The 26,670-nt window shown below is 38.1% G+C and overlaps 1 pseudogene; it reads left to right on the top strand.

Annotated features, from left to right (window-relative positions):
* LOC113092306 (connector enhancer of kinase suppressor of ras 2-like) overlaps positions 1-18,746 on the top strand; it is a 34,191-nt pseudogene extending 15,445 nt beyond the window's left edge.
* The last annotated feature ends 7,924 nt before the right edge of the window (positions 18,747-26,670 follow it).

The following is a 26,670-nucleotide window of genomic DNA, read 5'->3' as shown; positions in this document are numbered from 1 at the left end:
GTGCAGTTTGATGACAACATTGCATGTTGTTTACTTGATGTGCTTACGCGCCAATAGCTAAGTTAACAACACAGAGATATTTGAAGCAGTTTTACTCACCGCCTGCGGTTCCAACACACGATCGTGACCCTTTTTCGTTGGGACTTCATTATCCTTAAGAAATAAACGATGTGCAAATCCGGCATCAAACTGGGCCTTGTTTGTAAAACAAGCATCTTCGAAATGCAGGGAACAAACACAAACACTTGCACAACTTCGTTGATGCTCTGTAAAAATAAACTCCATCCACTGGTCCCTTAATGCTGTTTTTTCTTTGGTAATCTGTGCAGGGTTGTCTTGCCCTGGCAACCAAAAACACACTCCTTTTGTGACATTTCGCGACGCTCTCACTCTGATCAGTGAAGTCTGTTGTGCTCTCAGTGCTCTGCTATACGGGAGCGTACGCTCTTCCGGCAGACGTGCCCTTAGGACCCATATAAGGAAATTCCGCTCCATCGAACGTCACACAGAGCCATACTCGAAAAAAACTTGTGACAAACCGGAAGGAGTATTTTTGGAACAGAAATACTCCTTCAAACGTACAACTTAATTTTTGAAACTTTGTCCATGTTTAGCATGGGAATCCAACTCTTTAACAGTGTAAAAAACTCAGTATGCATGATATAGCATTTCACCCCCCCTTTAACAAAAACAGCATTTATTTGAAATAGAATTCTTTGCTGTAACTTTTGGACAAAAATGTAAATACATTACTAATATAGAAAAATAATAGAAAATAACATTTTGATGAAAGATAAAAATTCAGTGCTCTATAAGTTATTATGGCCACAGAAGGGAGCAGCACGGTCTAATTGAAAGACTGTGGTAGTGATAGAAAGACAGTGATCTCTGCAGTCTGTATGATGAAGCACGTGAGCAGAGCTTCCTTCTGCCGCCCGAACCTCTGTGAATTAGTGCATTGGAGTGAGAAATCCACTCTCTCCTCTCGCTTTTAACTCTGTCTGTCTCTCTCTGTTTTTGTTCATCTTCATCTCCCTTTCTTTCCACATCCTTCTTGGGTCACCTCCTTTAAGCTCTCATTCATCATCATGAATCTCCTGCATTGCCTGATTTAGACACATTTGGCAGTGCAACGTGACAAAGGAAGGTTAGACACAAAATGTGGTTGTGATTAGAAGTGATCTAATGGTTAATGCCAGGTGTTATTTCTTCATCAGGTCTCCGTTCGCTGCCGTGGCAGACTACTCCATGACCAGGAATAATGTGATTCAGCTGTGTCTGGAGCTGACCACAATAGTTCAGCAGGTATGGACTCAAATTTTTTATTAAAAATTTAAACAAATATTTCACTCCTGAATTTAAATTTACATTTTCTTTCTTTCTCCCGTCTTGTTTTGCTTTCAATTAAGTTTCTGTTAAATGAAAGTGGATAGTGATTTTGTTATTTTTTTTATTTAATAATTTACAAAAGTCCATATCTAGGACTATTAAATATCTCACTCTATATATATATATATATATATATATATATATATATATATATATACATATATATATATTTATAGTGGAAATCAGAACGACATGAAGGCAAGTAAATGATGACAGAATTTCAATTTTGTGGTGAACTGTCCCTTTAAGTCTATTTTCTTCATTTCACCCACACCAGTGTCACGCCATATTTTAGCACTCTAGGACTGAAATGTCTTTTTTGAGAATGCTTGGAAAGCAGGGTAAAGATTATAAGGCAGAAGGTTCTTTAGAATGAGGTCATGGAGGTTTTTTCACCTTCTCAATTTTCTGTACTGGATTGAAATAGTGCCGCTCTAGCATGGGCCATTGAGGGCGAGGACAGACTCTCCCAGGTGGGAGAAAAGCGTGTCCCAGAACATATGAAATACAGAAATATGAAGGCTTGTAGAATGTGCCCTTAAAGATACTTGCTGTGAAATTAGTCTGTGTGTGTAAAAATGCCACGGCTTGCATGTCTCATGTTGTATCTTCTTCACTCTGAAGAGCCTTTCACACATTCAAACTTTATATAAAGTTATTCTCTCTTAATTAAACACTCAAACACTTCATATTCGCTCAAGCTATATTTACTCTCTTTTGAATCAGCCTGTGATGTGTAGGTTGCTTGCTGAAGGAGATTCCCAATATGTATAATATTAATCATGTGTGCGGCCAGTCGAGCTCCCCGAGCTCCTTCACCCACAGACTGGAAATCTACTTTTAATCATAGTGATGGAGGGTGGAGGAAATGAGCAAATGAGAGGAGGAAGAGCAAAAGCATTGCACCAGGTTCAATGTGGGAGGATGACTCATCTTCTCCTCATCTGTCTGCTCAAGACAGAGGATGCTGCCTTTGGCTATTTCAGACAGGTGCAAGACACAGTGCCAAAAAAAAAAAACATGTTCCCTGTGTCCTACTAGCAAGGCTTATCTTCCCATTTGAGATATCCCAAAACTCTGCTTACCAATTAGAGCAGAAATGATATAACAAGCTAGTATAACATAACTGGGAAGCATTTTATCACTTTTGTTGAAATGCCATAAGCAAATATTATGTAATAGTACTGATGATTAAAATTTGAATATACTGTATATTAATCAAAGTTTCATGACATGAATGCACATTAACTATAAAGCGTTATATAATCATTTAGTTTTATGTAACACTAAAGGGATTTTTTTTTATCTTTCTCGTTTTCCAGTATAAATATCTAAACAAAATTGCACAAGGAGGCTTTTTTTTAGAGAATATATATGTTAAGTTTTTTTTGTAGTTGTTGTTTTAGTAAGCATAAAGTGTAAATAATTTAGTGATTTTATGCTTAAAACAAAATCTTTTTGCATTGGAGTAAGAAATATAAAAAAATCATAGTAAATATAATTTTCATGTGAAATGCCATATATAAAATGTACTGTTAAAATATTTTAAAATATACAGTTATTATAGTTAATATTTTAAGACAAAATAAGACTGTATTTAAATCAAATAATACTTAATACTTAAAACGTATTATGAATTTAACTTCATATCTGCAATGTAATAAAAATGGTTTTAAAATGTAATTGTTAAACCAACATTTTCTCTTGTGTTTTAGGATGGCACAGTGTATGAGACAGAAAATAAGATACTGCATGTGGTAAGAGTGACATTTATATTTTCACACAACCTCTTTATTCATTTAAATAAATCTCCTTATCTAGCTCCTCTGTTCAAAAATAGAAATCTGTGTCAAAGTGAGAAAAAGAGAGCAAGAGTTTTTGTGTGTGTGTGTGTGAGAGAGACAGAGAGAGATGTGTGAGAGAGAAATATTCATATTTGATTCATGATGCTAGCCCATGCTGCAGTGTCAGTCAGGGTACAGCTGGCTCTCTGCTATAAATACCAGGAAAGGCCACATTTCGTCTCAGAGAGAGAGAGAGAGAGAGTTTTCGTTTGCAACAGAAGGAACACATCTTCACTGATTAGTCACCAGCAGCAGATTGAGGGAGAATTGTGATTGGACGGATCAATTCAAAGAAGACAGCAAGATCATAGAGTATTATGCTTATGGGACCTCATCATAATATTGTGCATGCTGGCGACACTCAGTCCCAATGCAGATGGTGCTTATGAAGCATCACAGTGAACATGCAACAAAATCATCAGCATACTGAAGCCCATTAGTAGCTTCAGCTAGGAGATTCTTACTGTGCCTTTCTTGGTCAAGATATCTAAAATTCTTTATTCTCACTTTTCTTTCTCTCTGTCCTCAGTGTAAGACCCTGTCAGGCGTGTGTGACCACATCATTTCCCTCTCTTCGGACCCCATGGTGTCCCAGGCTGCCCATCTGGAAGTGGTACAGCTGGACAACATAAGGTCCACAGAGGGACTGGTGGGTATCAGGATACCTAGATTTCTCATCTCTCCTCTTTATGCATAAACCTCATGAGATTCAAAGCCATTTTAAAGGAGTTCCTATATATTTGTCTAAAAAACGACTTAAAGATGGTGAAAAGTATATTATATATTATTATACAGAGAGACAGACCGACAGATAGATAGATAGATAGATAGATAGATAGATAAAAATAAACATTCACACACCCTCCCTCTTTCCCCCTTTATCCCTTCTTAATAACACTGTGTGTCAGAGAGGATTTGTGCTTGCATTTCATGTCAGCACGATTTTTCACTGTTTTCCCAGAGTGTGTCCGATATTTTCAGGCAATGGCTCTAAAGTGTCTTTCTCCTTGCCCTAGGGCATGTACATCAAATCAACATATGACGGCCTACATGTCATCACGGGCACTACAGAGGGAGTGAGTGGTCATTTTCAATCTTTCAGTACAATCTCAATATGACATGCATGGACAGTTCAGCTGAAGAAAGGACATTGGTAGTGCAAGTAATTATAAAAACAATTGTGTTTTATCATGTGGAATCCAATGGCTTTCTTTGTCTCCCTCTCTCAGTCGCTAGCTGACCGCTGTAAGAAAATCCATGCTGGTGACGAGGTCATTCAGGTCAATCATCAGACAGTGGTGAGTGTATCGATTTTCACACAATAATTTTACCTAATGAGTGATAACATGGCCAGATCAATCCTGGTCAATGAGGGATCTCCTTGAAATTGATATGAAAAATAGTAATAATATAAGTTATAATAAGCAGCACAACTGTTTTCAACATTAATAATAATATGTTACATAAACACAAAATCAGCATATTAGAATGATTTCTGAAGGATCATTCGCTGAAGACTGCAGTGATGGTTGCTCAAAGTCAGCTTTACTAGCATAATATTTTAAAATATATTCAAACAGACAATTTATTTGACATTATATTAATATTTCACAATATTACTATTTTTACTGTATTGTTGACAAAATAAATGCAGCCATGTTGAGCATAAGAGACTTCTTATTAAAAAATCTCACTGATCCCAAACTTTTGAATGGTAAAGTGTATAGTTTTCCATCTCTTTATTGATTTGACCAGTATATTAAAACGTGCAGTATAAGGTGGGGACATGAAGAATGACCCCGTTATCAAGACGACATAATGTTTTGAATTCTTTTCTGACTGTGTTGTGTTAAGAGGTGAACATGTGTGTTTGATTTGCGTAGGTGGGCTGGCAGCTGAAGAACCTGGTAAACTCTTTACGCAGCAATCCTGCGGGTGTGACCCTCACGCTAAAGAAACGACCTCAAAGCACTCTCACGTCAGCCCCAGCCTTACTCAAGAACATGAGATGGAAGCCCCCTCGCCCTGCAGGTACTGATGGGATGTGTGCGGTACGTGGATTAAGTGGTGTGTGATGATATGCTATGGCATAGTCCCCCAGTCTGTGCCTGTTCTTTTTTTAGCAGCATTAAGAACACTCTTCCCCTCCCTCAGGGCTTTGACCAACTGTATTGCATGGCAAATTTTCGCTTCTCTCTTCCCCCACACACCAACCTCCCTTTTTTCTTTCATCATTTTACCTCTAATCTGGTGCTTATCCCTCTTTCCTCAATCTCCTCTGCTGCTCTACTGAAGCCCCGGCACATCAGGATGCTTTACTTGGGCCCTTAGGCGAAAATGTGGAATGTCATTTTAGACGATTGACTGTGCAGTCTTTAAATTGCATATATTTATTTAATCTTTTCCGTTTTGATTGTACAGCTGACATCGAACAAGACACACTGATTGTCATGACAACTGCAAAGTTGAAGACACTGAGAAGAAATTTTATTTACACAAAATCAAAGCCATGTTTGAGTTTTGAATACATAAACTAATACTAAACTTTTGAAAATGGCCTGCATCAAAACGCAAAAGCTTATTTTAACAACTTTCCTAAGGGATATTAGAAATGCTAAAGCTAAGTGTACCACTGTTTTTAGCCCATCATTCCTCCCAGCCCCAGCAGTGGTGTGGCCACACCATCAAGCACCCTCAGCACCCCATCCAGACGGGACAGCTGCGCTCTACAGGACCTCTTCATCCCCCCTCCCCCAGATGACCCATACACACCCAGGTACAGTATTACAACACAAACTAGTACACAGATGCACACTGTATATATATGTATATATATGTATGTGTGTGTGTGTGTGTGTGTATGAAAACACTTCAACATGCACTTTGTCAACATGTCAGTAAGACTTTTTTTTTTTTAAATAAGTATCTGATGCTCACCGAGTTTGCATTTATTTAATCAAGAAAGTAAAATAGTAATATTGAGAAATATTATAATTTAAAATATCTGTTTTCTTTTCACTTAAACGTGTCAATGAACACACACAAAAACAAAGATAAAGATAAGCCGTCTTTAATAAATCCACGTATAGGTAAATTCAAGCAAGAGAAGGCAGGAGCACACATAACATTGACGATACCCGACGAAGTCAAACTGAACAGGCAGGAACTTAAGTATACAGACCAAACTAGAATTAACATACTAGACACACCTGAACACAATGAAGAACTCAAATCAGAAACTATGACAACTAACTAGACTAAAAAAAGGTGCAAACAAAGTCTAAAAAATGTGATATGGTGATATGTCTATTTGAATATATTTCAAAATGTAATTGATTCCTTTGATGGCAAAGCTGGATTTTCAGCAGCCATTACAGTCTTCAGTGTCATTGATCATTTTAATATGCTGATTTGTGCTCAAGAAATATTTCTTATTATTGTCAATGTAAAAAGCAGCTTTGCTCCCTTATATTTTTGTGGAAGCCGAGATACATTTGTTTTCAAGATTCTTTGTTGAATAGAAGTTCAAATTAAAAGTTTTTAATTAAAGTAGAATTTTGTGAAATCACCTTTATTTTATATAGTGCTTTAAACAAAATACATTGCGCCAAAGCACTGAACAACATTCATTTGGAAAACAGTGTCTCAATAATGCAAAATGATAGTTAAAGGCAGTTCATCATTGAATTCAGTTATGTCATCTCTGTTCAGTTGAAATTGTGTCTGTTTTAATTTGCAATCAAGTCAATGATATCGCTGTAGATGAAGTGACCCCAACTAAGCAAGCCAGAGGCGACAGCGGCAAGGAACCGAAACTCCATCGGTGACAGAATGGAGAAAAAAACCTTGGAGAAACCAGGCTCAGTTGGGGGGCCAGTTCTCCTCTGACCAGACGGAACCAGTAGTTCAATTCCAGGCTGCAGCAAAGTCAGATTGTGCAGAAGAATCATCTGTTTCCTGTGGTCTTGTCCTGGTGCTCCTCTGAGACAAGGTCTTTACAGGGGATCTGTATCTGGGGCTCTAGTTGTCCTGGTCTCCGCTGTCTTTCAGGGCAGTAGAGGTCCTTTCTAGGTGCTGAAATATTTTAAATGATTTTACTGTCACTTTTGATCAATTTATTTCATCCTTGCTAAATTAAATGATAAACTTCTTTAAGAAAATCTTACTGACCCCAGACTTGACCATATCATCAGACCATTTGGAGATGGAACTTTTTGGTTTAACCAGTAAGCAACCAGAAACACCTTAGCAACTGCACTGTGGTGGTAATTTTTGCACCGGAAAACATTTATCTTTTTTGGAACAGTCAAAGTCTAGTTTGCATTTAAGATCTGTGGAGCAAAAGATTATAAAACTTTTCACTTACCATTGCAGAGACAACATAGGAAATCTTACCAGCAACTGCCAGCAGGCTGCTAAAGGTTCTGATTCGCCCAACTCTTTCCTGGATCAGGAGTGCCGGAGACAATTCCCCCTGTTAGATGAGGATGCGGTCTTGTACTGTTATGAGTATGATCAGAATCAGGGCCCTCCACCCTTACACAGGGACAACACTACTACGTATGGTACATGCTTTTTTACATGATGATGTTTGGTCTTTGCAGGCTGTTTTTATCTGCAACACAGTATATGCTGTATATACAGATATACATTGCATTCAAATGGCCATAAATTGCAGTAAACATAAAAAATTTAGTTATACTTAATCTTCTACTCTTGGCCCAATATGTGTATTGTGCTGTAATGTATTATTTGATTTTGTTTTGATTTCTCTGTGCATGTGTACTAGGACGGCTGAGGCCTATTTCCATGCCTGTAGAATATAACTGGGTCGGAGACTATGAAGATCCCACCAAGCTGACAAAAGAGATCAGAAGAGGTGTGTGTGTGTGTGTGTGTTTGTATGTGGGTGGATGAGCATTGAGTAGGATGTTGCTTTAATATATTTTCCTTAGGTTATGCTGAAGCAGTGATTTCATCACTTTAGCCCTGACCTTCCCATTGGCACATTTTAAAATCTTTGTCCATCGTTAGGCCAGATTGTCCCCGTCTCCCCTACATTTACCTCATTTGTGCTAGGAACTCTCTGCCAGTATCTCACGGGCTCTTTGAGATTTTGGGATTTTTTTGGTTTTGCATTGCCATGGTAACTCCAACATAGAGGTCTTGCCAAGATGCAGGCTTCTCATTGGTTGAGGCCAGGCTCTGTTGCTGAAGGAGTGGGAGCAGAGAGAATGTTTTCTTTAGTCACGCTGGCAGAATTTATATCAAATTTGTACATGTGCAACACAGCATATTCTTTGAGATTTAGCAGTATTCTTTGAGACCTCTGAATAATTTGATTTCAACTCTAACCATTACATTATTTAAAAGACAGAATCAAAACTGCTTTATTAAATTTTAAAAACAGAAAATGTGATTTGTCCTGTTTTATGAACCGCATGTAGTTTCATAATCCCACATGTTTATTAACAGAAAACTCCCTGCTGCGATATGTAAGTGAGGACAAGGCAGGGACAGAGGAGTACCACATTGGACGTCGCCAGTAGTCGGCGTAGTAGAAGGAAAAGTGAGAAAGGTGCTAGCCCCGCCCACTACGCCCTAGTCCCCACCCTGCAGCAGGACTCACTGGCCACACCCACATCTGAAACCTCATCTGTCTATCTTGTGAGTGTGCTGAAGACAACTTAATGTAGATTTAATTTAAGATTAAGGGACGCGGCATGAAATAATTTAAATCTTGTATTTATTTAATATCTTTCAGACATTTGATAGATCGTCCATACTTTCCCGGTCTAAGAAAGTGAAGTTAAGAGGTAAGATGGCAGATGTTGAATTCTGCTAGCTCTGAAACCTCATCTCTGGATCTTCCTCTGGCATGTAGTTATTACATTAAAATGCTTGACACATTGCAAAAATAATTGTATTAAAAAAAGTTTTAGTTTTTTTTTCCAGGAAAAAATATTGAATAATTTTTCAAATAAGACATTTGTAAACAATAGGTTTTGATTTCAGAGAATCTAAAAGAATTCGGGGTAGGAAGAAATAAAAAAAATTAAGATGTATTATTTGGTATTTTAAATAATAATTGTTAAATTAGTAAATTATAAAAAAATGATATATATCTATATATATATAAAACATTAAAGATTATGTTATCATATTTTTAATGAAATAAAGTTTTATTTAAAGAAATTAAATTTTTAATCCATTTAAAGTAAAATGACATTTTAAGAATTGTTTTTCAGAATCTTTCATATATATATATATATATATATATATTTTTAATTCCGATTGAGAAAAGATTTTTGCAGTGCAGTTTTTTTCCCTACAGAAATCCAATCACAGATTCTCACTCTGAATAATTGTTATGTCAAGACATTTCTCTGCCATTGTATGGCAGTACATCAAAAAGTCACTGTTTTGATACTATTCCTGCCAGTCCTTTCATTTATATTGCCCACGCTGATGTCTCTGATCTCTCTCTCTCTTTGTCCTTCTCAGCTGGATCCCTGCCCTCCATTAGTAAGCGGCGAATCTCCTGCAGGGACTTGGGTCAAGGTGATTGTGAGGGTTGGCTCTGGAAGAAGAAGGATGCAAAGAGTTACTTCTCTCAGAAATGGAAGAAATACTGGGTTGTGCTGAAAGATGCCTGCCTATACTGGTACACCAATGAAGAGGTGAGGGCACGAGGTCATTCATCTTCATGATGAAAGCACAAAATGGCCCATTAGACTGCCTGCATAAACTCACTGCTTACCCAGAACACATCAGTATATCTCATTTTTTTCATCTCTGTTCTTTCTCAGGACGAGAAGGCAGAGGGCTTTGTCAGCCTACCTGAGTTCAACATTGATCAGGCCAACGAATGTCGCAAAAAGTTGTGAGTACTAGAATAAACTAGAAGTGAAACAGTTCTCATAAAAAAAAACTTTAATGCAGCTTTGCATACAATGCTGACTTTGTAGATCTTGCCTGTTTTCAGTGCTTTTAAGGCTTGCCATCCTAAAATCAAGAGCTTCTACTTTGCTGCGGACAACATGGATGATATGAATAGGTAAGATGAAAAGAAACTTTCCAGGATGCCTACAGAAGCAAAAAAGACTCATAATGTAATCTGAAACATTGTCAATTCCTCATGAATGCTCTAGTCTTGAATGCATCTCATTGAATTTTCCATGAGCTGATCAAAGCTACTAATTTTAGCGACATCCCGAAAGACTATTTCAGCTTTGCATTTCAGCAGCTTGAAGAGCTCCCCAGGTAACTTTTGGTTTGTTTTTTTGTTTGCTCGCAGGTGGCTCAGTCGACTGAACATGGCGGCAACAGCTCACTCGGAGCAGAAGAGGATTCGACAGGATCATGGTGAGAAGATGCCTTCATGCTTCGCTAAGCCTGTCGGATCAATTATTCTCCCACTCTGACTTTGTGTGGTCTGGTCTGCAAGTCCTATAAATATATGCATATGAAGTACATGTTGGATGCATGTATGGGGCGTTTCAGTAAAAATAAAGGAAGTAATTTTTTATCCTTTGATGAATAAATGCTAAAATGAAGACAAGAAATGTACCCAAACATCTTTCAAATGAATTTACTTCTACTGCCTGCTTTCCACATCATTCAAATGTCATTATTATTGGATTCCTCATGTGTTTAATGGATATTTGCTGTCATTTCCTCAGATTACTGGAGCGAGAGTGACCACGAGGACGCTGATCAGATGTCCTCAACACCCAAACAGGATAGCCCTCCACCTCCATATGACACTTACCCTCATTCCACCTCAGTAAGTCTTGTCTGTCTTTCTTTTTTTGTTGTTGTTGTTTCTTGGGTTCCTGTGTTTGCACTGTGTTTAACCCTCAGATGGTTTCTGGGGTCTTTTCTGACCCCAAATGACTTTTGCTAAAATTAAAAAAAATGTTCCCTTTGTCCAAATGGTATGAAACCTTCTACGACTCTCAACACTTTCTAGATCTACAAAAAAAAAAAATTGGAATGATATCTGTTTTTATGTTAGCGTGACAAAAATTGTGACACTCGGGGTCTTCGCAATCAAAAATAAGACTAAATTCATCATCAAAACTCAGAAACAACGCAGAACAAATCGACAGAAATGGCACAAATAAAGTGGCACACTTCCACCAATGCAAAAAACATCCACAATGCTAAATTATATTGCTCACAACACGCGTACACACACACACACACACACACACATAGAGAAATACATTTTTGAGACTATAAAAACTGTTCTCTTATCATTTGTCAAAGAAAATCATCCAAAATGCAGAACCAACACAAATATAAAGTGGTGACACTGACACCGACAATGTGTACACACACACACACACACACACACACTCACACACACACACTTGTGAGGTTATAAAACAACTAAAGCTAAACTTTGACAAAAAATATTTATTTTTGTTATAATTGTGATTTTATAATATTTAGATATGAATCCAACTGAATCCAACTTGTGAAAAGATATCTTTCAGGTAGTCAAATAGCAAATAGCATATAGTGGAGCTCTATAGCCATTTAGTGGTGAAAGTGATTTTTTTTTTTTTTTTTTTTTTTTTTTTTTACTGCATTTTCCAAAAAATGGGTATAAATGTTACATTAAATCATTTAAATGATCCATGTTATCCCCATGAATGAAAGTTAGAAATCTGGGTCTTTTATAAAGTGAATTTTACATAAAATGCTGTTTTTTTGTAAAAAGGCCTATTTAAATAATTATTATTTATTTATTTATAGAAATTTAAAAGATATCAGAAACCCTCCAAAAACTGCACAAATGTTGAGTAAAAACATTAACAAACAGAGTAAAATTACATTTGTAAAAGAAAAAAACTATTATCTTGTTACAAAATTAAATGTTAATGTCGGGGGTCTCTGGAGACCCCACAAAACACGAGTGTATACAGAAAACGAAGACCATCAGAGGGTTAATGTGTGAGTTCTTGCTGACATGTAATTGTATTACTAGACCAATAAGTGTTACTCGTCCCATATCGGATTCTCTGATGTTGTTTTTGAATGATCTAATGCTCACAGATTGTATTTGGACAGATAGTAATTTGCATGAAAGAAACTGGGGAATGGCACACCATCTACAGTAAGCAACATATCTCTGAACTCTTAGGACCTGTTTTAGCTTTTAGTCTGCTTATTGCAAGATTGAGACCATTGTACCAGTCAGAGAGACAATTCAAATGATACCAGACTTGTATCTTGCATTTCCTGCATCTTCTCCCAGTGAGATGGGGAAACAGATGTCTGTATGTTGTTAATACACTGTTCTTTGTATTGTCCGTATCTCAGAAGATCAAAGTGTCTGAGGTTCTTCAAGTATAACAAACATTAATGTACTTTTTTAAAAATCTTTGATCAATAGAAGTTCAAAAGAGCAGCAGTTATTTAAAATAGAAATCATTTGTAGCATGACTTTACTGTCACTTTTGATCAATTGGATGCACTCTCGCTGAATAAAAGTTTTAATTTCTTCATAAATAAAACTAAGACTGAAGGAAACGAATGAGGGGAAATAATAAAGGGGAAAAGAGGGAGGGAGAGCAGGGTGAAGAATGAGGTGTGAAGGGGTGGATAGAATGGAGATGAAGGACACATGAATTATTTAGACCCAGGGGATGATTGTGGCCACTGTAAATTCATAGTCAAAAGGCACTTTTTTTTTAAGTGGTCTTCTGGCTCCAGCTCTCTGTAATCTTAATGAAGGAGAGTTGTGTGTGCGTAATGTGCTGCTGTCTTAGATCATTCCTTCCAGGCAGAGCATAACTAAGGGTGACAGCGGTGAGCTTGTAAAAGAAGACAGCAGAGAAAATGGAAAACAGGGATATAAATGCCCCTCTTGTTATAGTTGTCCTTCCTTCTGGATTTATGGTTCTTGATGCACCTGTCACAGTGTCTGGGTTGTGTTCCTTGGGAATCCACTAGATGTCCTCCTCCCCCACGGTGTCTGTCACTTTATGAACCACATTCCTCACGTTCTCTGCTTAATTATTGCACCCAGCTGTCACTAGTTACCAATCATTACACTCTGTCTATTTCCCATTAGCGTTTGTCTCTCCTTGTGTATTTAACCCGGTCTGTCTTAGTATTAGTATTCCCAAGACTGTTCACGTCACAGCTGCTTAGCCAGCGCCACAGCCCAAGATGGCCGCTCGTCCAGAGTCATGGCCCAAGATGGCCACCAATCCAGCGTCACAGCACAAGATGGCTGCCAGCCCAGTGCCACAGCACAAGATGGCCGCTCACCCAGCGCCAATGCCCAAGTTGGCCACCGGTCCAGAGCCACGGTCCAAGATGGCCACTCGTCCAGAGTCATGGCCCAAGATGGCCGTCAATCCAGTGCCACAGCACAGGATGGCTGCCAGCCCAGCGCCACAGCACAAGATGGCCGCTTACCCAGCACCAATGCCCAAGTTGGCCACCGGTCCAGCACAATGGCACAAGATGGTCGCCAACCCAGCACCATAGCACCAGAGGGCCGCCTGTCCAGAGTCATGGCCCAAGATGGCTGCCTGCCCAGCGTCGCTGCACAGGATGACAGTCACAGCTGACCCTCCGGAGTTGAGTCAGGTTCCAGTGAACTCTCCGGAGTCGAGTCAGGTTCCAGTTGACTTTCCGGAGTCGAGTCAGGTTCCAGTTGACCCTCCAGAGTCGACTCAGGTTCCAGTGAACTCTCCGGAGTCGAGTCAGGTTCCAGTTGACCCTCCGGAGTTGAGTCAGGTTTCCAGTTGACCCTCCGGAGTCGAGTCAGGTTCCAGTTGACCCTCCGGAGTCGAGTCAGGTTCCAGTGAACTCTCCGGAGTTGAGTCAGGTTCCAGTTGACCCTCCGGAGTCGAGTCAGGTTCCAGTTGACCCTCTAGAGTCGACTCAGGTTCCAGTGAACTCTCCGGAGTCGAGTCAGGTTCCAGTTGACCCTCCGGAGTCGAGTCAGGTTCCAGTTGACCCTCCGGAGTCGAGTCAGGTTCCAGTTGACCCTCCGGAGTCGAGTCAGGTTCCAGTTGACCCTCCGGAGTCGAGTCAGGTTCCAGTTGACCCTCCAGAGTCGAGTCAGGTTCCAGTGAACTCTCCAGAGTCGAGTCAGGTTCCTATTGACCCTCAGAGTCGAGTCAGGTGTTTGTGGACCCTTCAGAGTCAGGGCTAGTCACCGATGACCCTCCAGAGCCAGGGCTAGTCACCGATGACCCTCCAGAGCCAGGGCTAGTCACCGATGACCCTCCAGAGTCAGGGCTAGTCACCGATGACCCTCCAGAGTCAGGGCTAGTCACCACTGACCCTCCAGAGTCAGGACTAGGTACCATGGACTTTCCAGAGACAAGGCTAGTCACCGTTGACCTTTCAGTCCTGAACCTCCTCCGGTCCACCTCCCTCCTGGTCTCCCTGTTTTGTGTTTACACTTCTGGTGTCTGTTCCCCATGTTTTTTTTTTTTGGCCCTCAGTCCCTCCCCCTGAGCCTCCACCTGTCCGCCTCCCTCCTGGTCTCTGTTTTGTAGTCTTGTCGTGGAGCGTCTGGGAGCCACTCCGTAGAGGGGGGGTATTGTCAAAGTGTCTGGGTTGTGTTCCCCGGGAATCCACTAGATGTCCTCCTCCCCCACGGTGTCTGTCACTTTATGAACCACATTCCTCACGTTCTCTGCTGAATTATTGCACCCAGCTGTCACTAGTTACCAATCATTACACTCTGTCTATTTCCCATTAGCGTTTGTCTCTCCCTGTGTATTTAACCCGGTCTGTTTTAGTATGTGTCACGGAGTCCTTGTTTAATTCATGTCCGTCAGTTCGTGCCTTTGCCTTGTGTTCATGTTTTGTTTTTGTTTGGACTGATGTTTTGGTTTCGACTCATGCCTGGACTGTTTATTCTCCTTGGATTACCCTTAATAAAAACATACTCGCAATTGGTTCTCTCTCCGTGAATCCTTGTATCCCGGTAGTGACAGCACCAAACTCTAAATGTCGTAAAATATACAGACTACCAACTACCGTGCATGTTGTCCAACTCTCTGTGTTACAGGCAAGTCCGTTCCAGGAGTCCCAACATATCCGCCCACCCTCCACAGAGACCATCCAGTCCCGCTCTCCCCTCTCCGAGACACATGGGGGCAGTGTGAGCAGCGCCAGCTCACCTGGCCGAAAGTCTGCTAGCCAGCGGCGTTCATGGCAGGACCTCATCGAGACACCCCTCACCAGCTCTGGCCTCCATTTCCTCCAGACTCTGCCATTGGATGACTCTGTGTTTGTCGACCCCAGTCGAGCCATGCCCGTTGAGCTCCGCCGCCAGTCGACACTCCCTGCCCAGCACGGGCTGCCGCCAGAACACTACATCCCACCCACTACACCCACCCAGCCCAGCCAAAAGCCCATCACAGCTGTAGGAAGAGTAGAAGGTGGTGGAGTAGGAAGCAAGCACCGCAGTTTCACCTTGCCCCGTGACAGTGGTCTTCATGCCATCCTGGCTGCCACCAACACAGCTGAACACACAGATGCACAGTGCTACCACCTGGGACGGGCACATGCCAGACACACAGGTCAAGAAACTGGGAACTAACTTTGACCAGATATACAGAGAAAAGTTAGTGGGTGGGTTAGCATATGTAGCATATAGGTGTGTGAGTAGTTTTATTAAGGGGTGCCTGTTTATCATGACATTATTAATTTCCCTCCAGTTTCAAACATGTTTTTGATAGTGGTAAACTGATATGCATTTTGAATACATTTTAAGAATACTATAATAATAATAATAATAATAATAATAACAACAACCAAGTTATTGTTTACGTTTTTTATCTCTTAATTGAACCAATATGCATTTTGAACATTATGAATATTTTAATTATTATAAAAATCATAATCAAAATATTTTATAACTACTTTGATTTATAATTATTCATAATTTATCCACAATATTTAATTATTTTTTTAATTAGTATGCAGAATTGGTTTTAGCTCTGCTTAATAATTTAAAATAAATATTTTATGATGATTAATAATAATAATAACAACTTATTATTTATAATAATTTTGTGAATCATTTATCATTAATAATTAATCTGATACTGATTATTTTAGCACATTATTTTAATTCTGTATTGATATGAATATTTGAATAATAATATGAACATTTTATTCAGTTTATTATTGTTTTTATTTGAAAATGCATCTTGTTTATTATTTAATAGTAATAATAATTTTGTGAATAACTTATAACTATTAATAATTAATCTGATATCAATTATCTTAACAGGCCATTTTATTACAGTATTAATAATAATATTAATCTAATAATAATTATTTTATTCAGAATTAATATTTTATTATTATTATTATACGTAGTATTATATTTTTTTGAAATAATGTTGATTGTAATTTACTAGAAGGCATTACAGTCACAATGAGAATCATGCACTTTAAAAAAAACTTGTAGTTTAAAAAAATGGCTTGATAGCAACCTGGCAATATCTCTATTCTCATTCTCATCTGCTTTTTATTAGGTGTTATGATAGATTTGATTTATTATTTATTTATTTTTTTGCAAAATGTCATTCAGAGGATGCTGCATTTTGCTCCAGTTATTGGTATTTGTAGCCTGTAATGCTGAACATATTGCTGCTTGATTCAGAAGCACTATAGCTGCAAATCTCAGCTGAATACCCATCTCCCTTAAGACCTCCAATAGCCTCATATTAGGTGCAGTCCTTCTAATCCAACATGACAGCTCTCATCCCTGTCTATCCTTTTTCATCCCTCCGTTCTGTTCCACACATTCACTGTTCCTCAGAACAAAACTGTGCCTCAAAGCACACGAGGAGGAGTCCCTTCAGTCCATGTTAATGTCGTCTCAGGATGGAACAGAGTTATTTGGCTTTAGGGCTGCTCTTTCTCTCTTTTTTACCCTTGGATTCCTGATAGTCATTCTGAAGTGTAACTCCTTAATGCAAACAGCTAATAAGATAATTACAAGTTGTACTAATGCAAAGGGTTTTCAATCCCGAAAAGACAGAGCTTGATGAACAGACAGAGCTGAGAATTCCTGTCATATACTGTACAACTGAGTGTTGTAGAATTACCGTTACTAATATACTAAACCATATAATTGGGAATTTTTTAATCGTAAAAATTTGAGTTGTTGAGAAAATGATGGTGTGATTGTAAGTAGCTCTTCACTGCCCTCTGTAGGTCCAGAGCGGGAGCGCAGGCACCAGGCTGACTCGTTGGTGGATTTGTACAGGGCTCTGGAGAGGACTAATCTATCACCTGTCAATGAGCACAGGTCCTCTTCTCGATTAGAGTACAAGCGATCATTCGTCCGCCGCTGCAATGATCCATTACTTAATGAAAAACTGCACCGCCTGCGAATCCTTCAGAACTCATTCAAGGTACAGTTTATAGCAGCTGATGACCACAAAACATAGTTCATAGCAGAAGTGTAAGATGTATTATTCTAGGGATACCATTTTTAAATCCCTAAATCCTAACCTAACATTTATAGACTTCCATTCAAAAGTGTCTTTTTTTTAATGGTGTCTTTTTGTTACCAAAGCCGTATTTTGATCAAACAAAGTAAAAACAATTGCTTTGTATTGCTATAAATGCTATTTATTCCTGTGATGGCAAAACTGAATTACTCAGCATCATTACTTCAGTCTTCAGTGTCACATGATCCTTCAGAAACCGTTCTAATAAAAGGATTGGCTGCTTAAGAAGCATTTCTTATTATTATCAATGTTGAAAACAATTGTGCTGATTAATATTTTTGTTGGAATCATGTTTTATTTTGGTGAATAGAAAGTTCAAATCAACAGCATTTGAAATAGAAATCCTTTGTAACATTATAAATTTCTTTATTGTAACTTTTGATCAGTTTAATGCTTCCTAGCTGAACAAAATTTCATTCGTTTTTAATAAACTAATCACAGTCTGAAATTTATTTAACATATCAAGTTAGTTCATTTTAATTAAAGTATTATGAACAAAAAATAATTAAAAATGAATAATAGTACAGTATATTTTAATAACTACCATTAACATAGATTAATAAATGCTGTTAAAATGTTGTTCATTCTTAACTCATGATATCTAATGCATTTACTAATGTTAACAAATTAAACCATTTCGTAAAGTGTTCCCAGTTTTTTTTAAATATACCAATCAAAATCTGAACCTGAAAGCAAGACATCATGAGGCAGTTTAGCTATATGGGGAAAAACCCTTTTTGTCTTCCACTTTTTTTTTACTTTATAATCAAAGATGAAATTTTTTTTTTGAAAGATGCCATGCGACTTCTGCTTGCCAGCTTGAAAAAAAAAGTCTGTCTATGCTTTCAGCCTTAAAAAAAAATCATTATGATCATAGGCGTGTGTTGCATAATTTAATGCACATCATTAATCGTGGTGTCTTGTTTTGACAGGACATCCCACTTCAAGAGGCAGAGACTAAGATCATCCATCGGGATGTGTAGCCAGAGATGGAGAGACACAGCAGCAGTCATTTCATATCTGCCTATAAAAAAGATTAGCTCTCTTTCCCTGGAGGGTTCATCTTAGTATCTTTTATCAAACATCTACGTCTTTCCCAAGAAATATTTCTCACACTTTGACTCTTGTTGTTTTTTTGTTGCAGCTTTTTACAATTGTCCTCTCATTGCACTCACTCACTTTCTTTGCTTTGTTATTGCACATGATATTGGCATTATTTTGTATGTAAACTTATTTTCTTTTGAATGATTTGTGTTTGTAATAATGACTTTGGCCTCCATCAGAGACAAAATAACTGCACTTCCAATGAACTCTATCCTACAGCAGTCTGTCATGACTGAAAAACTAATTTAGGGAAAGAATAAAACTACTGATGTAGAAATCTGATTTGCATGGCCATTGTCTGGTTAATAGATTTTCTGTTTGTGATGTTTCTTAACTGAGAGTGTTAATTCCAGTTTCACTGAAACTAACATTTATCAATGGTACATGTATTTATGAGTGTAACAGAAGGATTGACAGGATGCAATGATTGCGTGTCTGTGTGTGGTTGTGTGTTGAAAGCCTTGGTTTGTTGTAAATAATGTATGTTGTAATATTCTGACCGTTTGCACCCTAGCAGCAAGGTTCTTGCAATAATGTTGAACTAAAACGATTAGTTTAACACTGTCTATTTTTGTAAGCATGATATTTATTGAGATGTTTGTACATCGTTTTGTATGCTCAAATATGTGTTATCTGAAGATAACTGCAGGCGTAAATTCCTTTTCATGTGTTCCTGAAAGATCTTTAACAAAATGAAACTTTCATGTGAAAGTGCCAGTGTTCTAGTATCTCCAAAAAAGTAATTTTATCAATAAATTGTTTGATGTTTTGACATTATCTTAAGTACCAATTAAGTACTTGTTTAGTACACAAGGTGTTTTTTTATTTTTATTTTTTTTATTTTTTTTTGAGGTTATATATTTGGAGGGTTTGGCCATCAGGACAGTCCAATGGATTCAGTTACATTATTTCTAAATTATAGATGACAACAAAAGAAACATAATTTTCCAAAAAGTTTAGGATTTGTGTATTTTCTTAGAATCACTGCATAATCATCTGAAGCTAATATACTGATGATGACAGCTGGGTTGTACTTACAGTAACTATATTTATTCTCTGGTTTAGATCACATGCACATGCCCCCAAAAAAGCGTGCTACTCATTCTAGTTCAGTTAGCAATTAAAATGCTTGGATTACAGCCAGAATTATAAGGGAAATGATGTAATGGCTGGAATCAGGGCGTTCCTGTAGACAGTGGTTTTATGAGTGCTGTGGACCACAAACAAGAACTGAACAGGTTTGTTCTGTAGTAAGACTAAAGAATTGAGCGCAGACTCATGCTAAATCAAATTACCATGGTACTACCATGTATTTTGCATATGATATTCTATGAATTTTCTTGGAGAATCTTAAAAACATTAATATTGTAATCATTAGTCACATTGTTCTACATCAATATTATAGTATTATTACCATCTGAAACTGCCACAATATGAGAGGCAGCAAAAGTCATAAAATGTTAAATGCACTGATTTCTCTTCATCATGAAAATCTCAGAGAACATGTGAACATGTTATCTCCATACTTGAAAGTGTATAGGTTGGGGAAACACTTGCAATTAATCTACTACTATCGGTTAGGAAGAATAATACACAAAATATGTGATCATTTTATCTGATAACCCAACGCTGCACCCTGGGGAACCGGATTTGCGCTACACGTGTCAGACCGGGTTTAGGCGCTTCAGGGCAACTCTACACACGAGTCCATGTTATTGAACGAATCATTAGCGTTCACGTCAATGTCCAGAACATGTTCATCCCCTACGAGCCGACCTCCTGCCTTTACGTTTCAGATTTCAGTTAAAGGCATGATAACTACAGTCAATGTACTTGCAGCTAAGTTGTATACAAAATGCTTTTAGTAATTCAAATAATTATTAAAACGTAGGCATATGGCTACAGCATAAGCAAACAGCATCTGAATAAAGGAACTGATTATTTGCTCAGTGACTCAATCTTGTTCACAAGAAAGAGGGAAAGATATTCATCATACATAAGGCTAAACACAATTAAAATGACATAAGGGCGTTACTATTATTTTTTTAGTCTAAGTGTCTGCTGTTGACAAAATGACACCATAAATAAAATAAAAATATTCCAGTCTACAACAAATTAAAATAACAAATGCATTAATGCCATATGAAGTCAAAGCAAACAGATTTCTAGAATTAGCAACAATTTTTGAGCATAGCTCCCATAAGCAGTTTATTTTAATTGTTTTATTATTAGGCCTTCTTTCTGGCCCTAGAAGAGGACAATCATCAAGGCTGGACTAGTGCCCATCTGGCCCACACAGTACCCTAAATGTTTTGCATGTGGTTAGGAAAGTTGTAATAAATACATTATTTATCAATAAATAACAGATTAAAACAAATGATATTTTTTGAATAATTAAAATGCATTTAATAATATTAATATTCAATTATATTACAGGCTCTTAATTATTTAATTCATATTTTTCTGCAGTTAAAGGGGTCATATAATGAGATTTCAAGTTTTCCTTTCTCTTTGGAGTGTCACAAGCTGTTAAAAAATAGATAAGATCCCTAAAGTTCCAAAGACTAAAATCTCAAATCCAAAGAGATATTCTTTATAAAAGTTAAGACTTGGCCACGCCCTCCTTAAATGCTTTGTTTAAACACGCCCCCACGTGTCTAAGTCATGATGTGAGAAGATTTGCATAATGCCGCCCAAATGTTCTCGCAAAGAAAGAAAGCAGAACTTTGATACTCGCTGTTGCCGCAGGTGCCATGTCGTGGAAACGCTGTTTCATTGTGAAAGTGAAAATACTTTTTTGGCCTTTGATGGCCTTTGATTCATATGTGTGCAGTGCATTTGGAGGACTGTTTCCTGATCCTGAAAGAGTAGACTACATTAGCCGTGTTTCCACTATCTAGCTAAGACCAGGCTGCTAGTGCGTGCCAGGGCCAGTCGCGTTTCCACTGTCACTTCCGGGGCTTGATCGTGCCTCGCCGGGGCTTCCTCGGGGCCAACGGCCAGGGTTTTTTGGCCCGACGAAAAACCTTGTGCCAAAGCGGGCCAGCTGGGGCTAGAGGAGGGGTTATGAACAAAGGCGGAGTTTCTCCATGTCTGGAGAGCGTCAGCGTGGATCATTTTAGAAAGATAACAGCTTTAACAGCAGCATTAAAGACGTTTTAAAATAAGCCGAGCTCAAAACTCACTTTCAGTCAGCAGCGAGTGTTTGAAATAACTTGATCCGATGTGGATTATAATCACTAAACAAGGCAGCAATATTTATAAGCGATGAAAAAGATATGCACGCTAAACATGTTACCATAGTAAACACGGGTAAAATATGACCGCTTGAAGAAATCAGACGTCAGCTTCTTATTCTCTATCAACATTTATTTATTTATTAAGTAACATTTTATCTGTCGTCTCGTTTCGTGAGTTTAGCTCCACGTTGCATATCATCAAAATATAATAATGATTTTTGTTCGGGAGCTTTTATAAAAATAGAGAGTCTGCGCTGAGGATCATTTCAGAAAGATAACAGCTTTAACACCAGCATTAAACACTTTTTTTTAATAAGTCGAGCTCAAAACTCTCTTTCAGTCAGCAGCGAGTGTTTGAAATAACTTGATCCAATGTGGATTATAATCAGGGTTCGAAATGAGGGGGGTCTGGGGGGTCCCGGACCCTCCATAAGTCATTAGGGACCCCCCATAAGAATTCATTTTTGGATTTTGGGGGGTCCCCAACAAATATATTTTTAACATAAAAAATTATTGTGAAAATTATAGGTTTTAGTGACGTTTTGTATTTATAACAGTAATTAATTTATTTCCTAACGCGAGGCAGCAATCAGGGCATGTGAGTTCAGTGGGTCTCCCGCAGACACGTTACTAGATGAACACGGCAAAACGAGACATCGCAGAGTGAAATCCTGAATGAAAATCCTGTAAGTGCTTCGATTGTGTTTTATATCTCCATAATTGCTTATAGTAAAATATTAGGAGTTCGATATATTGCATTAACTAGATACCCAGTATAATGTAGAAGAGTACGTTTGTCATGTTTCTTGCTAGTTGTAACTTATGTGTATGAAGCATAGACTGTACGTTATGGTATGAAGCATAATGATCTGCCAGCTAACAGCAGAAACGAGCTGCTAGACAAGTTATTCAAAGCTATCTTAACAATCTCCTTGTCTAGCAGTGATTACGAAAGATAGCCAGGACTTAATTAAAGTCAGTGAGTTGATTAAAATGAATGTGATTTGAGCATGAATGTACATGAGAGCTTGGTAAAGAAGCTAATATTATTTTTCTTAATTTGTAAGAGAATTGTGATAACATGGCTGTTGTTGGGGGAAATTGTGGATATCAGCGATGCAAAAACAGCGCGCTTTTCGGCGCCTCCCGCCTAGTGTTTCTCTTACTCTCTATGGTATCTGCAACTGCATCAAATTCTCATTAAATTCTGCTTTAAAAACTCCCTGTCAATACAGAACGAAATATGCTGTAGCATATTTTGCCGTCAATACTGCCGACGTTGTCTTTGCTGTATCAGTAGGTTATATATTTATGTTAAACATCCAAGTGTAGACTGGTCTGTCTGTCTACGCAAAGAGTCACGCAGTCGCAGACAGCACGTGAAGTTCGTGAATACCGAATTCCCTTATCTTTCTGATCAATTTGTGTTTGAACGAAGAAAAAAAATTAACGATGTGCTCGAAAAAATAAGTCAAATCGTCCGTTTCAACGAGCTTCCCTGTAAACGCAGTCAGAGAAAGAAAACATTTGCGTGTCATTACCATAGATACATGCATTCGTCTTAAAGGGACAGCAACTCAATATACCTGCAGCTGTTTGTGTCACCAAAGTTAATAATAAAAACAACAACAAAAAAAAAAAAACTAAAGAAGAAAGTTAAAAACATTTTTATAGCTAAAGGTAAACTGTATTAATAGTATGAATCATATTTAATGTATACAGTGAAGGCAGTGTTATTTTACATTTGATTATTCAATGTGTGTAACTTAATACAGTTAATTTACTTGATAAACCAAAAGCACTGCTTTATTTTACTTGTGTAATATTTTCTATGCAGAGGCACTAGGCCTACCCTACAAAATTACCCCAATCATCCTAGAACTTTACAAAAAGAGCTACTCAAATCTTAAGATGATATTGTTTTCAGGAAGAAGAGGAAGGAGTAGTAAAGAAAGAAGAAGTGATAGTTTTTCAGAATTTCATTTTACTCTATGTGCCTATAGTGGTGGACCGGGGATGGCAGGGGTTGGTGGCAATTTAAGTATCTAGATATTAGCAGCGGGGCAAGGGAAAACATACCAAGACCATTATCCCACCTTCAAAACTGGTCCATATAATTTTGCCTAAAATATATTGTGTAGTAAGGTAGTCTTCAGAACCTTTAATGATACAATTTTAGGGGACCCCCCAAGAGTCCTAAGTCATTTCGAACCCTGATTATAATCACCATACAAGGCAGAAATATTTATAAGCGATGAACAAGATATTCACGCTAAACATGTTACCATATGACGAAGAAATCAGACGTCAGCTCCTTATTCTCTATCACAATCGTGTATTTATTAAGTAACTTATATTATCTGTCACTGCCTCGTCTCGAGAGTTTATCTCACGTTGCCTATCATAAAAGAATATAGCCTAATAATGTTTTTTGTTCGGGAGCTTTTATAAAAATAGAGATATTATCATTCATTCTAAATGTGACGGCTACTGTGGCTAATAAACAGAAACAGACTCGACTGAATAAGCAGGATATTTTCATGAGCGTTAAAAATAAATAAATGAAATAGAAATAAGTGTATTAATGTGTGATTAATTTTGAGTCCTGATAAATTAAATCAATTCTATAGTTAAAACATCGATGCTTTTGAATTTGAATATAGCTTTAACAAAGCATACAAACAAACTGCCGCTTTTATCATGTTTGTTTTGTGATCGCGCATGTTCCAGTGACTTATTTCTTAGTTTTCTGATAACTTCTCTTTGTTTGTGAAATAATGAGGTTGCATGACGTTGTTCTGAGAGGCGTGTAAAGGGCGTGTTTTAGTGACGTGCAGCGGTGCTTCAAGCTCCACTATGGAAACCCTGCGCTATTCTGGCCTCGGTGCTACTGGCCCGGGGCTATGAGCCCCGCCCGGCCCGCTTCAAGCCCTGGCTCGCACTGGCCCGACAGTGGAAATGCGGCTATTGAGCAGTTTTGAGCAGTGTAGAGTAGCGCTTGTTGTTTGTCATTTCTCAGATCACAAATGCAGACATGGTTTTATGTTTATATGGCACGATGCAAAGCAATGCATATTAAGACTGTATAAGTCATTATAATCAGTAATTATGTCCCCACTGGATGCAACAAATGCCTCGTTTATAATGTTTTTTTTTTTTTTTTTTTTTTTTTTTTTTTGTCATGTCGGGTAATCATGTGGGGTCCCCTCAATCAGCAGGCCCTGGGGCTTCAGCCCCGCCTAGCCCTTATGTCAATCCGCCCCTGAATAGGCGTATAATGTTCACACAAAAAATATAATTCTGACTGAGAACAGGAGAACAACAGAGATATTAAAATACATACTCTTCTGAGTTTTATAATGAAGTCTTATGTTTTATTGCAATTAAAAATGACTGATATCTCAAAAAGACATGCACTTGTGCATGACGCGAGCTCCTGCAAACTCATGAATGCAACACAAGATTTACATAAATGTAATAACTTGCCATTTTGGTTTGTTTCTCACCAAACTACAGTATACCTTCAGTACATTTTGAATATACACCACGAGATGCATATATTATTTTATGACAGATTTGCATCCACTTATAGAATGAAAAGTGAAAGTCACCGTTCCCTGATATTAAATGGGTAAGTGTTAGCAGGACATTTTTTTGTGTGTGTTTTGACAAAAGAAGGTAGGCCAAATAAGCCTTTAGAGCAGTTCATTTCAAACAGGTCCTCTAAGCACCCCTAACACATCACATTTTGTATGTCTCCCTATATCTGACTATCCATTTCCGGTCTTGCAATCCTCCAAAAAAACTGATGAGTTTAATCAGGTGCAATAGATGAGGCAGACACAGAAAATGTGGATTGCTGGTGGTGCTCGCAGGACCGGTTTGAAAACCACTGTTCTGCAGTTCCTCAAGGCAGAATACCAGTCCTCTGCTGCTGCAGTTATAGGGATTCTTAACCCGTTTTATGGCAACTACATTTAATATTTTTCTCATCAAACAACCAGACTAATGAATAGCTCGACACAACCTAGTTTGGCTTCCTGTTTCCCACCCCGAGCACTGCACATTTTCTGTCTACCTCATCTATCACACCTTATTCAACTCATCAGCTCATTAGTAGAGACTGCAAGACCTAAAATGGGTTTGTCAGGTATAGGGAGACATAAGCAAAAATGTGAGGTGCTGTAGGGTGCTTGCAGGACCGGTTTGAATACTGCTGCTGCAGAAGACCTGATGATGACGGGCGGCACGGTTTGATCTTTGACGGACCAATCAGCAGAAAGGGGCGGTTATTTCCCGCCCACGTGTGTAAATCGAATATTCATTCATTTCTCTACCCCTGAACAACAACAAAAAATAAAAAATAAAAAAATAAATAATTAAGGCCAATTCTTGTTTTTGAAACAAAAATAAATAAATAAATAAATAAATAGATAGATAGATAGATAGATAGATAGATAGATAGATAGATAGATAGATACATAAATAAAAATAATAAAATAACCAAAATATACACTGACCGTAAACGAATCTTATGTGAAGCAATTAGTCAAAAGATTCGAATCGCTGATTTGAATCAACCTGCCC

This window comes from Carassius auratus, unplaced genomic scaffold (assembly GCF_003368295.1).
Source record: "Carassius auratus strain Wakin unplaced genomic scaffold, ASM336829v1 scaf_tig00214550, whole genome shotgun sequence".
In the NCBI taxonomy this organism is placed as follows: Eukaryota; Metazoa; Chordata; class Actinopteri; order Cypriniformes; family Cyprinidae; genus Carassius; species Carassius auratus.
The sequence above is the reverse complement of the archived record's forward strand: the minus strand, read 5'-3'. Positions and strand labels throughout refer to the sequence as shown.